The sequence below is a fragment of the Cyprinus carpio genome, chromosome A6 (genome assembly GCF_018340385.1).
Source record: "Cyprinus carpio isolate SPL01 chromosome A6, ASM1834038v1, whole genome shotgun sequence".
NCBI classification, from domain to species: Eukaryota; Metazoa; Chordata; class Actinopteri; order Cypriniformes; family Cyprinidae; genus Cyprinus; species Cyprinus carpio.
In genome coordinates, this window is record NC_056577.1 from 31,738,683 (window position 1) to 31,752,233 (window position 13,551).

The 13,551-nt window shown below is 36.2% G+C and overlaps 1 protein-coding gene across 1 annotated transcript in view; it reads left to right on the forward strand.

Moving 5' to 3' along the window:
* Positions 1-4,782: 4,782 nt before the first annotated feature.
* LOC109049820 (zinc finger protein GLI1-like) overlaps positions 4,783-13,551 on the forward strand; it is a 45,514-nt gene continuing 36,745 nt past the window's right edge. The window contains exon 1 of the mRNA XM_042759213.1: positions 4,783-5,196. The gene's annotated coding sequence lies outside the window, so the exon portion shown is untranslated. The remainder of the gene's footprint in view (positions 5,197-13,551) is intronic.

Here is a 13,551-nt window from a genome sequence, read left to right on the forward strand (position 1 = left end):
TCACAAAAATGAGCTTAACTAGAATATAACAATTACTTCTGCTGTACCTTCTGATCACACTGCAAGAAGGTGATGTTTTTCCTCAGTGTGTTGTCTTGTTTTCCAGTGCAAATGTACAAAAACTCTTAAATCAAGGTATATGCAAAAAGGGTCATAAGATAAGAAATCTTGTTTTCTTATAAATTTATCAAAATGAAGTGAATTTATCTGCCAGATTTTTCCCCCCATTTCCCACTGACATAATTTTTCTAGTACTAACTCGCTTAATTTTGTTCAATTAAGACTTCATACCTTCATAACATCTTCTCAAGTTAGTGTATCGTGAATTAAGGATGTTTAGATATTTGAATCAGGCAACGAGACACAAATACTGACAAAGATCTTAATTCCTGCAGTGCATACAACATTTAATGTCATGACTTCATGAAAAGGTTTTTAAGACCTTTTAAAGCCTTAATTTGTGGAAAGGAAAATTTAAACTTTAAGACCTTTTTAAGACATGCAGTACTCAATCTCAGAAGAAGTAATAATAAAACAAACAAAAACAATAATAAAGAAAGATTGAAATTGTCCATCTATACAGACATGCTCGTGCATGCTTACCAGGCTCTGCATGTCTCCTGCGACTGCCTCTCTCTGTGCCGTGTGTGTGCAGACGGGGTGGAACAGACGGGGTGAAAGCATCCTTTTATGCGGAACGGTGTGTGTTATGCCGGTAGCAGGGTCGGACCCAGAGCCAATGGGAGGGAAACATGTGCACAGGACCATCTGCAATGGAAAAACAAATCCTGTAAAGACTGGATGGATTTCGTTGAGTGAGGGAAAACTGCCCAGATGTCTAAGGCCTGAGCAACAGATGTTGTGTTACACTCTCTACCTAACACACAGAAACATACACACACACATATTACCGTGCCTATTAGGTGGTCAGTAAGAACTACTGAATTTTTTAGAATAACATATTAGCTTATTAAATTATGGAACATAATATTTGTGCTTTTTAAAAAAAAAAAAAATGTTGCCACAAAACTATTGATGTGAACTGCAAAAAAAAAAAAAAATCAAATAAATACATAAATAAATAAAAGCTGATTAAAAATGGTGAAAAAAATTAAAAGACACAAAAATTGCCCTTATGCATGAATGTATACTTAAAATATACACATAGGCATGCATGCATAAATGTATACACTTGCCCTTATGCATGCATGTAAACTTAAAATATACACTTGCCCTCATGCATGCATACATTTATACATTTGCCCTTATGCATGCATGTAAACTTAAAATATACCCTTGCCCTCATGCATGCATAAATTTATACACTTGCCTTTAGGCATGCATGTAAACTTAAATTATACCCTTGCCCTCATGCATGTAAACTTAAAATATACACTTATGCATGCATGCATGTTAACTTAAAATATACACTTATGTATGCATGCATAAATTTATACACTTGCCTTTATGCATGCTTGTAACTTAAAATATACCCTTGCCCTCATGCATGCATAAATGTATACACTTGCCCTTGTGCATGCATGTAAACTTAAATTATACCCTTGCCCTCATTCATGTATGTAAACTTAAAATATACACTTATGCATGCATGCATAAATTTATACACTTGCCCTTATGTATGCATTTAAACTTAAAATATACCCTTGCCCTCATGCATGCATAAATTTATACACTTGCCCTTATGCATGCATTTAAACTTAAAATATACTCTTGCCCTCATGCATTCATAAATTTATACACTTGCCCTTATGCATGCCAGTGTATGTTTCACTAGTATGGCTGCTTTGGAAAGTGATGGGCGAAGCTTCTGCTTTTCACTCGGTTTCTGTGAATAGATCGGCGGCGTTCACCTTTAGCTCGGCTGACCATGTGGCTAATCCAGAAAGAGTTGTAAAGCTCTCAATGAGCTTGAGGAGGTTTATGTGAATGGACACCTGCAACTTTTATTTGTGAACCAAGGCTCATACAGTAGATTCTTACACAGGCGGTCGATATTTACCATTACCTGATTTAGATTGGACCAATTTAACTAGCGGACAGGTGCATTTTGGGAAAGCCTCTTAGGACACTTCTTTTAGACCAGGTGTGTCATATAATGATACTGTATGTCCTGTGTAATGATTGTTTTATGTTAAATCTGGGGGCAATGCAACAAAACCATCTGTCCTGCAAAATCATTGTGTGCAGGAGAGTGGCCCTCCAGGACCGAGTTTGGACCCCTGTAGCAGACTGAAATTGGGGATAAGAATAAACCATGTGCACTCACACACAAATGAGGGCTTTAGCAGATATGCACTTAAAAGAATGAAACACAAATGACAATGTCACCATCTGACAACTCAAAAGCAGAAAATAGCCCATTTATCGAAACTTACCAGTCCATCTGACTGAATGAAATGAAATTGACTCTGACTCTCTCTTTCTGTGTGTGTGTGTGTGTGTGTGTGTGAGAGAGAGAGAGAGAGAGAGAGAGAGAGAGCTTAACCTGGCAGTCTGGAAGTGTGCATATGGTGACAGCATCTGTGTGAATGTAAACCAGCAAACACTAACCAACCACACAACATCAACTCTCATTCACAATGTTCACTCAACACAGACAACACTCTCTCTGAATGAGAGACAGAGAGATGATGACCAAACCTCTGTAGCATTTGAATATATTAAAATAAATTAAATTAATTGCTCTTAACAATTCATTAATGCACCAAAGTGCATTTATTGAAAATATTATGCAAATTCTTATTTGAACCTTACTGTTAACAAACTCCTCAACATCAAGTAAAATAAAAAAAAAGTTATATAGTTGTGTTATAGTTTTGGTATAATGTTCGAATTTGATTTTGTCATTCATGTGTTTTTGTAATTAATGTCTATGCAGGGGATTTGATTGTAAGTGAATACTTCAAAATGTAATATTTAAACATTGTATTAAAATGGGTGAATAAAATATAAATAATGAAATGCAAAAAAAAAAAAAATAAATAAATAATAATAATAATAATCTAATGAAATGATAAATACATTTGTATTGTTTATATTTAATATCAATTTGACAATAGTGAAAATTAGTTCATATATATAATAAACAAAATAGTTCAAATATAGTTCATTTGCAAAAATTATATAATTTAATAATAAATTTATTATATTTTAAATTAGTCACTGCAGGCAAATGTAACCCAAATCCAATTTTTCTGCTCACATGTGACTCAGATCTGTTTTTCCCATGACAGTGTGAACAGCACAAGCCACATCGAATCTGATTTTTTTTAATCCCAATTTGTGCCACTTCCATAGCTATGTGGTGTTAAATCCGATATCATACAGTTCAATGTTTTGCAATGTGACCTCAGTGTGAACGGACAGATCGGAATTCATGCGTCTTTCGCGTCACTCTAGATCAACATTCGTCAGGATTCTGCGCTCTTGGGAGTCACTTCAAAGATTTTACATAAACACTTTACATATTTATATAAAGCAAAAAAAATTTAAGTAACAGTCTCAAAGTTGGGAGGTTTTAAAAGAGTGCTAAGGGAATTAAACAAATGAATATGAATTAATTAATTATATGAATGTACCTCTGAAGGTTCTGACTGTCTTCAGAAAAGATTCAACTCAATGTTTTCTTCTTCGCTCCATGCAATACCTAATAAAGTAGTGTTCTTAATCACACGGGAAATCAGCTCTGTTTCTGCTGTTCCATTAGCGACACCTGCTGTCAGAGAGTGGATTTACAGAAAATCACATTTACATTCACACTCAGCCTGTGTGTGGTTTTTATCTGGCCAACAAAAAAATAAAATAAAAAAAAAACCTTTGCATGCCCTGCTGTAAATTTTAACAAGTTGATGAAAAAGCTTATCAGGATTCTACACATTTAAATAATTCGGGTAAGGTATCTAGGATTATTTATGGAGCAGATAAAATACATATAGCCTAAACATTGATTAATCAATTATCCCTATTTTCTTTAAAGGCTGAAATATGAGAAACTTTTTCAAAGCTTTATTTGAACATTTCGTCAAAATAGTTCAAATACAGTTCATTTGCAAAAATTATATAATTAAAATCCAGCAAAGCTCATATGAATTTATTGTCCAGAGACCACAAATAAAGTGCAAAGTGTGCAAAACGTTTTGGGGATTGATCAGTGATCCCGATAATGTTTTGCGCACTTTGCACTTTTTTGCACTTTATTTGTGGCCTCTGGAAAATAAATTCATATGAGCTTTGTTGGCCTATTTCTCGTGTGTGTGTGTTTTTTTTTTTTTTTTTTTTATATTTGAGCTATTTTTGGATCTACTCGCTATGTATTTAGTTGCACTTGTGTCTGGCGCTAAGCTTCTCCACTCCATCATTGGTAATATAATTGTTTAATTATATTTGTTGTTTTTAAATATAAAACTTAGTAAAACGATTTATGTCAGTACTTTTTGAACATTTCCAGCATGTTTTAATAATACCGGGATTATACCGATAACCGTGATAATTTTAGTCACTATAATCGAGATAAGACATTTTTATACCTTTTTCATCTCTACATAAGACTAAATATCAGTGCTTAATAATTTTACATTTATTATTATTATTATTATTATTATTATTATTATTATTATTATTATTATTATTATTATGGGAGTTACTGATGCTGCAGGAATGACGCTGTCCTGCAGGGCTTTCTCTTTTTTTCCCTCAAGAAAAACAAAAAGTGAACTTCCTGTTTCGGGGTGGTCCACGGAGTCTGAGAGAGAGAGAGCGAGAGAGAGAGAGAGCGAGAGAGAGAGAGAGAGAGAGAGAGAGACGGGGAGGTCTCGCATTCTCGCGCTGCCGCTGCAACTCTGGGCTCCCGGGACCGGCGGCACCGAACATGGAATCTCTTTTCTGAAATCCAACTTTAGAGAAAACTTCTGTGGAGTTTGTGCTGACTGAGTCCGAAGCGGAGAATAATATTCACAAGAGGAGAGTTTAGCGCTCCTATCTGCTTCTGCATCTGTGTGTGTGTGTGTGTGTGTGTGTGTGAGGAGAAAGAGGGGCTTTATTGGAAATTCTCGAACCCCCATCGGGACGCTCTCGGCTTTCAGCTCCGCTCGCGCAAGTTTTCCAGGGAAAAGTGGAGTTTGCTGGGATCGGCGCGAGGCCACACAGACTGATGAAGGCAGGAGCGAGGCTTCAAAGGTAACGCGCTTCTCTTCGTATTAATCAGATGTGTGCAACTTATATTTAAACGTAGCCTATAGAATGTGATGTGAACTTTTGCAGTGTATCATGTCAGTGTGAATAGGATCTTCAGTGCTGTCTAGTAAGTGTGCTGGAGTGTTAATCGAGTGGAATGTTTGCGTATTGATTAACAATCCAAACATGTGTGTCTATTACAGACTCTCGAGGGTCTCTTGAGTAAATGATGAACACAAGAGTATTTAAGCAACTGAAGCAAGGGGCATTTAAAGAGCAAAATGCACAAATGTCAAGAAGGATTTATTCTGAGTGTTAGATTTGTTATCGGTACGGTCTATCGGTTTTGTCCTTCGCACATTATTTTGCTTGTGAACTCTCGGGACCTTTCCTTTAGTATCCTGGTGGTCTCGCAGTCGTATCTCAGACATTGCAACTAACTAATCAGTAAACAGTGGTTATTTGCATGCTTATATGTTTCTATTGATTCTCTTCTGCATGTATTTGGTCGTTTGATGTGATATTTTTGCGATAGTTCCAGTGTGGAGGATCTATTCTTCTACAGGCCGCATCTCCACAGCTGTTTCTTTTAACGGGAAATACTTGAAGTGCCGAATATCTTTTCCAAATGTGTCTAACCTGAAGCCCCACCACAACACTGACTGTCTTTTGACGTATATAGACATAAAAATCACACACACACACACACACACACACACACACACACACACACACACACACACACACACACACACACAAAGCTGCATGTCGACATTTAATTATTATATTATTATTATTATAGTTTATGTTGTATTATTTATGTTTTTATATGAAGCATTCTTTACATAAAAGCGATGTAATCCCAAGTGAACTATTTATAATCCTCAAAAAATTGTTGCACTTTTATTAATAGGACTTTTATTGTCCTGGACGGGGGATTACATATTTTGATTGTGGTCATGGGATCTTAAACACAAACTACATATTATGTTATGTATCAAGAAAGAAAGAGAGACTGTGAAAGTTTTAAATGGGGGGGAAAACAAACATCTAATATAATCTTCGCAAATCTGTGTAATTGCCGTGTGAAAATCTCAGATGAGTCGACGTAATAGATCAGTAATGAGGGGATGATGTCATAACGGCATCAAAATCACTTCACATTGAATTTTGACATAAAGAGGGTTGCTGAAAGTTGTTTTTGTTAAAGTCTGCAACAAATTAAAATAAGTTACTGGTGCATTAAGTGATTAGGAAAAGCTTCTTTTTAAAATTATTTTTCTGACCAGTGCTTGACCTCTCGAAGCTTATATCAATTCAATGCTTTTTGTGGCTTGCTAAAATGTCAACAGTTCAGTTATCTTGTCAACTGTAAGTCATGATTTTATGGGCAATACAGAGGCTTTCTGAAAGCTGTTTTCGGTTTGTTTCAGCACATAGAGGTCATTGGTTGCGAGTCCACTCCAGGTTGATGTGGGATCTGGTCTGGAGGTGAGAAAGACTCTGTAGGGTGTCTTCCTCTTCCCCCCGAGCTCATTAGTGTTTGATGGACCTGCGTTAGTGCCAAAAGGCTTCCGTTAGCATACTCACACTCACGCAGATCTGGCCTGAAACCTCCCTCTGAGTCGGTCTTTCAGACAGCTTGAGATGATACACAGAAAAGTGCTAAAGAGGCGATGCATGTATGTCACCTGTTGCTAACCTGTGGGTGGAGATCAGAGATTGAACTTGTCTAATGATGGATCAGTAGTAATGCTGCTATGATATCCTCAACTGAGTGTGTTTCACACTTCTGTATGAGAGACGTCTTGATTTTTAAAGGTGTTGTGATGTGGCTTAGTGTGGTTTTCGCTGGATGTTTTATGGGGAAGCGCAGCAGCACTGTGTTCATTTGCACACGAGTGTTTTCAGTGTCTTGGAGCGACTCGGTTTGCAGTAAATGCAAAGACTCCATCACTGTATCTGAGTTTAAGCCTCTTATAATGTGCAGTTGAGAATGCAACATGCACTAAAACATCTTCCTAAACTTGTAATGAGAAGTGCAAGTACAGCAAACATGGAATTTTTTTTTACATCAAATTTTAAATAATTTGATACATTTTTTAGAAAAATTAATTTGTAGTTTTTCCCCCAAATCGTGCATATGTATGTATGGATGTTTGTTTCTGAGAATGAATAAAAAGGTGTTTTTGTTATTTTTTATCCAACAATTCGGGCTTAGTGAGAATTGTGCATTATAAACTCAAATTTTTTATTTTGAGAATGTTGACTCTTTTTCTCTCAATTCCGAGTTTTCATCTCACAATTATGTATATCTTACAATTAAGAATTTTTTCTCAAAATTCTGAGTTTCCATTATGTAATTGTGAAAAAAAACTATTTTCTCACAATTCTGACTTTTTTTCTTGCAATTGTGTGTTTATATCTCACAATCCAGACTTGTCTTTTCAGAATCCTGAGTTTATATCTCATAATTCTGCGTTTTTATCTCGCAATTCTGACTTTATATTTTTTTCAATCCTGAGTTTATATCTCACAGTTCTGAGTTTAAATATTTCAGAATTCTGAATTTATATCTCACAATTCTGAGTTTATATCTCATAATTCTGAGTTTATATTTTTTCAATTCTGAATTTATATCTCGCCATTCTGAATTTCAGTATCTCATAATTCAGAGTATCCCAATTCTGAGTTTATATCTCATAATTCTGAGTTTATATTTTTTTCAATTCTGAGTTTATATCTCACAATTTTGAGTTTAAATATTTCAGAATTCTGAGTTTATATCTCGCAATTCTGAATTTATATCTCACAATTCTGAGTTTATATCTCATAATTCTGAGTTTATATTTTTTTCAATTCTGAATTTATATCTCGCAATTCTGAGTTTATATCTCATAATTCTGAGTTTATATTTTTTTCAATTCTGAATTTATATCTCTTTATTTTTAATTTTTGTGTGTTTTTATTCAGAGTATCCCTGTTTTTAGTTTTTTTATCATAATTCTGAGTTTATATCTTTTTTTTCTGTTTTTATTTTATTTTTTCAATTCTGGATTTATATCTCACAATTCTGAGTTTAAATATCTCATAATTCTGAGTTTATATCTTGTAGATCTCAGTTTTTTTCTCAGAATTACTAGAAAAAGTCAGAATTGCAAAATAAAAAACAAACAAAAAAACAAAGTCAGAATTTTGTGATTTAAAAGTCGCATCACATTTTTTATTTTTTTTTATTCTGTGACAAAAACAGGCTTCCACACTTATGAGCAACTATAGTGCATGTTTTTTTTCTCTGTTTAGTCTAAATAAATGTGTGTGTATTTGTGGGTGGGATGTTCCTCGCTGTGTTTTACAGTTTGAATCCAAGTGTGTGAGAGACAGCGTTCACTAAAGCTGGCCGAGGCAGAATCCAGGCAGGCAGGCGGCAACAAGTGGTGTGTTTTTCCGCCAGATTCCTTTTTGAGGCTGCACAGCAAGACTCGTGTCACGTGACACTTTCCTTTACCTCCCCCTCTCTCTCTCTGCGGCGTGGAGACCACCCTCACGGGGATCGCAGACCCCAATAACACCCTTTCACACTCCGTGAACCTGAAACAATCAACTTTTAATAGCAGCTGTCCATCCAGTCAGTGGCCCGAGCAGCACAGAGCCGGAGCTCAGAGACCGGAGCAGAGAAGGAAGGAGTCAGAGAGGGTAAAGCCCGCTAAATACCCCCATTCCCTCTTTTATGCCCCTCGAGCTTTTCCTCCATCCTCTTTTCTGTCCCTCTTTCATTCATGAAGGACAAGAGACACAGAATAAAGCTCAGGACTGATGCTGCGCGTCTTCTCAAGTCTTACAGTGCATGTGTCTGCTGGATTCACATTATTCGCCTTTCTTTCTTTCTTTACTGCTTGCTTTTTTTCCCGCTTTGGTTGCTTTCTCTTTTTTTTGCATTTTTTCGTGCTTTTGTGCATTCTTTCGTTTTTTTGTTATTTTTTCGTGCTTTCTGTATTTCTCGCTTTCTTGCATGATCAGTTTTTCTTGCATTTCCTTGCAATCCTGCTTTCTTTCATGGTTTCCTTCCTTCTTTCTGTCTTTTATCTTTATTGCTTGTTTTCATTCTGTCTTGCTTGCTTGCTTTCTTACCTTCTTTCTTTTCTTCTTTTTCTTCATGAAAGGAGCAATTCAGCTCAAAATTACAGTTCTGTCATCATTTATTCACCCTCGTGTCATTTCAAACCTGTAAGATGTTCTTTCTGTACTAGAACATAAAAGTAGGTTTCTCACCGTGTTCGTGCTCCATTAACTGTAAAAGACATTGAAACAGCATCATGAACATTCTGCCAAACGTCTCCTTTCGTGGTCCTCAGAAGAAATACAGTAATACGGGTTTGGAACGACATGTGGGTGATGACAGAATCATCTTATTCAATTTAGTTAATTTTTATGTCCTCCGATGAACATTTGAGGAGACACAAGTCTAAGTGTTTCTTCAGTGGTCATTTTCACAGTTTGAGCTGACATTAAATGTGGGATCATCTGTCATCGGTTTCGGGTGGAAGAATGTTGCAAGGTGATGTTTGAACAGAAATGTATAAATGTTTAAATAACGAAGCCTTGGCACAGACCACTAAACCACGATTGTTTTCTCTCACCACACCTCTGTCTCTCTGGTTCGGTTTCCATCTCTCTGAATCAAATGGACAATAACTCTTTCGTAGTCGAGATGATTCCCTCGCTGGATTTCGCATCGGTGAAAGACGAGAGCTCAGAGAGGATCCGCTTTGATTGCAGTGTAGCTTTCAAATCAAGAGCTGGATTATGTTACGAAACGGTTGGACAATTGAGCTTTACCAACAGCCATTGTCCATGAAGAAAACTATCCACGTATTATAATCACGAGTGTTTCAGATGCTGGCATGTTTACATAATTGATCTGCAGATCTGGTGGAGAGAAGATGCTCTGCAAATCAAATTAACCAAATTGTCGATACAGGAGAGGAATTGTTTGAGATTTAGACAGCGAGACCTGTTTATCAACCTATTTCTCCTGATTCTACCTTTCACTTCAGTCCCTGTTCGCTTCATGCCATCATGAAGTTTAACCTCCGAATAAATTAGTCACTTTAAACCAGCCCAACAAGTTTCAATAGTCCAGTTCATCTCCGGATATCGTTTCTTCATTCTGGTGTTCCAAAGAAAGAAAGATCACAAATGAGAACACTTTAATGTGCTTTGTTTTTGTTGCTCTGAAACAGCGATGAGATTAAATGGAGAGCAAATGGAGACTTTCTTCTGAACTCAAATCAGATCTCAATGTGAACTCATGTTTCTTATCAGATGATGATTTTTTTTTTCTTATCAGATGATTTTTATTTTACGAAATCTATATGCTTACTGTGTGACAACTACTGACTCTTTTGGGACTTGAGTCTCCAGTAGCTCTCCATTAGTTTACACTGAAATAAAATTAGGTGTGGAAATGGTTTTCACTCATTTGGTAGGAAATTTCACAAACAGTTACAAAGAAAAGCCAAATAACCCTTGTGATGTAGATCCTGAAAATGACCAACCTTTTAAAATTGCTTGTGAATATTTTATTGTGCTATATTATCACCAAATCTTGGAATTAATATTGTTGTCAACTTCTTTTCTTTTTAATTAGCACATTTTGTATTTATTTTTGGAGCTGGTTGATTGTAGGCCTGAGCACCTCAGATTTTGAGTGAAAAAAGCATTATTTGTGGTTAATTTTGGCAATTTTCACTCAGAAACTGAAGTGTATAAGCTCAGATCAACCAGTCAGTTCCAAATTGGAAAGAAAACATGTTCACAAAAAAGACTCAAATGAATCCAATATTTGGTTATAATGCAGCATAATGAGAGATACATAATTTTTGACCAGAAATGCTACAAGTGTAACAAGGTGGAGAAAAAGTACAAAAATGATCAAATAAAAAAAATAAATGTGGAAAGTTGTTATAACCCGTGTGAGCAAAGTTAGTGGGTTTTACTCCAATGCAATAACATTACCAAGCAAAAAGCATGAAAAACTTGAAGTAGAAAAACGTGAAATTTGTTTTATTCACAACTTTAAACCTTTTCACAGTGTAGGACAAACAGCTGAGTCACTAAAGAGATCTCTAGTGCTTATTCCTTCCTATCGATTGAGTGGAAACCGAATGCGAGTCTGGATTTCCCAGCTGAGTTCGGGGTCTCTCTCTATCCGTACACGTTTGCAGCACGTCATCGTGAGTGTGTGTGTGTGTGTGTGATGACTCACTGGTGTGCAGAGCTGCGAGGGGGCGTGTTTATTATTCACTCCGTTGTCATAGAGACGCAGGAGTTTTGAACTCGCATCATTGTAATTACACGTCTTTGATGTGTTTCTTGCGCTTCGGATTTTTGGCATTTGACAAATTAGATGCAACCCAGAGGAATCATCAAAAGAAAGTTAAATTGATTACTCAGAGCTTTTAGCAGCAGTGCAGATAATAATCCAGACCCTGGCAGACAAACATGCGCATGCACAAACACGCATACGCTCACAGCTTTACCTGTGCACGCTTTCATGCGTTCGTCAGAGCGCGCTCATTGCATACGTTTGCCGTCACCTCACATGCATGCCGTTACGTACATGTATGCGCACACATGTTCCCTTCACTCAAAGGCAAACCCAATTAAGTCTTTACAAAAATAATATTGTTGGCCAGAACTGAGAGGAGTTGAGTTTTATTAGCACTGGAGTGAATAATGCACAGCGAGAGAGACTGAGAGAGAGAGAGCTGTAGAGTGTTTGAAATGCGCTGTGAGTCAGACGCTCAGATTTATGCCCATGGGCTGCTGCAGCTTCTTGGGTGGGCTGCACAGACGCATTCGACCAATCAGAGACACAGAAGCTCAGTGCTGCTTTCCTGCTGTTGCACACTGCTGCCCAGACACTCACTTGCTTTTCTCTCTTTCTTTCTTTCTTGCATTACTTCTACTTTCCTCATTCTTCCTTCCTTTCAAAACTCTTCTTACTAGAAGAACAGTTCATCAAAAATGCATGCATAATTCATGTTGTTTCAAGCCCGCCTGATTTTCTTTCATCTGTGGAGAGGTTTAGGTGAATGTTCACGCTGCTCTTCTCTAATGCAAGCCGAGATAAAGTAGGTTTTTTAAAACTTTTATGCTTAAAATAAATAAAAAAATCTGCCATAGGAACAGTTATACAAAAATATCTTGTGCAGTGTTATTTCTCAGTTACTTTGCACTTTGTTTTTAAGGATCTTTTGATATTTTTTCTTGAAAACAAGAGTTTTTCATTAAGAATGTGGGGTTTTAACCCCCTCAGGGTTATTATACTTAACTAAAACCATGAAAAAAAACCTGAATAAAATAGTCAAATATAAAGATTATTTTACACCACAGCCAGTACGTTTATTAGTGCTGCCTTTCTTTGATTTGTTGGTCGATGCTGTTTATAACAAAACTGCAGTATGGATGAGGTGTGTATGGATTGTTGGCATGCTATATTCCACCTAAAACTATTTTAAGCAACATTTTTCTAATTCTAGTACGATTATTTTACATGCATTTTTATGAGCTCATATTAACTGAGAGAATGCATGGAATATTTGCACTTTTAGAATTAATTTCTCAGATCACAGGAGCATTTAAAATGAACTAATGTATTATATGCATAAACTTTTAAACCTTGTTGTTGATACTTTGTCAACTACCCAAATACCTGTCAGACCTCTGTATTAAAGTCTGTAGATGTATTAACTGACTTCATGTTCGGTTTTATCTCAGGAATCACTTAAAACTTGTAATAGAAATCTTTCGAGATGATAAGCCGGGCGTCAGAGGGACAGAACGAGACGTTTAGAGACGTTTAGCGTGCCGTCGAGAGCTCGTTTCTGCTTGTTCCCAGTTCAAGTGCAGATCTGATAAGAGTCGCTCCGCTCAGAATGTTGTTTTCGTGCCAGTTTGCTCTGTTTGTTTTACAAAACCAAAAAAAAAGTCGGAGGAAAATCAGGGCCCGCATATCCTCCGTGATTCCAGCAGGATTTGAGTGTGTACAGGAGATGTGACTGATACACACACGAAACCTGAGCTGCAGCGCAACCTCTTCATTATTGTGTCACTCATCTAAAGCTTCCTTCAGCTCTGAATGCACTGTATGCATTAAACTTATTTTCATTTATTATTATTGTTTCAATAATAACAACAATACTTATATTTAAAACAATATTATTAGTAACTATTTATTGTTGTTCTTAAATACTTGTTTAAATTTCTTGTTTAATATTTGTAATATTTTAATTATAATTATGATTAAATTATAATAAAATAGAATAATTCATATTTTAATTTTATTAACATATA